At 45.2% G+C, this 1,835-nt stretch overlaps 1 pseudogene; it reads right to left on the bottom strand.

Moving 5' to 3' along the window:
- Window positions 1–1,017: 1,017 nt before the first annotated feature.
- Window positions 1,018–1,517, bottom strand: LOC108524900 (peptidyl-prolyl cis-trans isomerase A pseudogene; annotated as a pseudogene).
- Window positions 1,518–1,835: the final 318 nt, after the last annotated feature.

Raw genomic sequence — 1,835 nt, 5'->3', positions numbered from 1 at the left:
GTTATTCTTGCTTTAAATATTCCCTCCAAGATTTTTTTTGAAAGTTGTAAGACAAATCCCAACCATCATGTCATCATCCCTATAAATACTTTGCATGGATTGCTGAGAGAGAACTTTCAAAATAACCCAAAGACTCAAGAGCAAACTCAAAGAAGTCAACAAAACCTTCACCTCATCTTACACCTTCTTTCTTCACTTACATCTGGACTGTGTTCAACTTCCTCACTTTTTTTTTTTTAGACAAAGAGTCTTGCTCTGTCATTGGGGCTAGAGTGCAGTGGCATGATCTCAGCTCACGGCAACCTCTGCCTCTTGGGTTCAAGCGATTCTCCTGCCTCAGCATCCCTAGTAGCTGGGACTAGAGGTAGCCACACCTATGCCCAGCTAATTTTTGTATTTTTAGTAAAGATGAGGTTTCACCATGTTGACCAGGTCACCTCAGGTGATCTGCCAACCTGAGCTTCCCAAAGTGCTGGGATTACAGGTGTGAGCCACCGCACCCAGACTTTGCGCTTGTTTTAAGTGCTCTGTTACTTTTTTTTGTTCCAATCTGGATCCAGGCAAGGTCCATATATTGCATTTGATTGATATGTTTCTGAAGTCTTTCAGATCTGTAACAATTTCCCTTCTTTCTTTTATGTCATTTATTTTTGGGGGAGCATTTTTTTTTCACATCAGCCAGGTAATGTGCTGATGTGGTAGCAAGGTTTGAGGAGGCACATTTCACACCGTAGCATGAAAACTCAATCACCGTGAATATGAACCACAGGAGGAACTGGGAGCACTATTTAATTGACCTCAGATGATATATTTTTGTTTTATGTGTGTTATTTCATAATCATAAACTTAATTCTGCAATCCGGCTAGATGTGGAAGGGAATAAGGAAAACATGGAACCCAAAGAACTGCAGTGAGAGCACAAAGACCATAAGATACTGTGAGCAAATGGGGAGCAGGGGTGCTCTCCTGAGCTATAGAAGGAATGGTCAGGAGATGAAGATAAAACACAAGTTAAATTTACTGGAGATGTCCACAGTCAGCAGTGGTGATCTTCTTGCTGGTCTTGCCATTCCTGGACCCAAAGCGCTCCATGGCCTCCACAATCTTCATGCCTTCTTTCACCTTGCCAAAGACCACATGCTTGCCATCCAACCACTCAGTCTTGGCAGTGCAGAGGACAAACTGGGAACCGTTTGTGTTGGGTCCAGCATTTGCCATGGACAAGATGCCAGGGCCTCTATGCTTCATGATGGAGTTCTCATCATCAAATTTCTCCCCATAGATAGACTTGCCACCAGTGCCATTATGGTTTGTGAAGTCACCACCCTGACACACAAACCCTGGAATAATTCTATGAACGCAAGAACCCTTATAACCAAAGCCTTTCTCTCCAGTGCTCAGAGCATGAAAGTTTTCTGCTATCATTGAAACTTCATCTGCAAACAGCTCAAAGGAGACACAGTCCAAAGGCTTACTATCAATGGCAATGTTGAAGGACATGGTGAGGTTGACTATGGCTGGTAACAGAGGGCTCCAGGCAGCAGTGGTGTCTGGAGAAGCCGGTATCCTTAACTTACCTCTGCTTCCACTGTCTCCTTTCCTCAGGGTAACTTTGGGCCTTGGCGGGGTTAAGACCTACTCCTCGGTGGCTCAAGCCTGTAATCCCAGTACTTTGGGAGGCCAAGGTGGGCGGATCACAAGGTCAGGAGATCGAGACCATCCTGGCTAACACAGTGAAACCCCGTCTCTACTAAAAAACACAAAAAAACTAGCCGGGCAAGGTGGCGGGCGCCTGTAGTCCCAGCTACTCAGGAAGCTGAGGCAGGAGAATGGCG

The sequence above is a fragment of the Rhinopithecus bieti genome, unplaced genomic scaffold (assembly GCF_001698545.2).
Source record: "Rhinopithecus bieti isolate Rb0 unplaced genomic scaffold, ASM169854v2 repeat_28477, whole genome shotgun sequence".
In the NCBI taxonomy this organism is placed as follows: Eukaryota; Metazoa; Chordata; class Mammalia; order Primates; family Cercopithecidae; genus Rhinopithecus; species Rhinopithecus bieti.
Note: the sequence above shows the minus strand (reverse complement) of the source record. Positions and strands in the feature narration are given on the sequence as shown.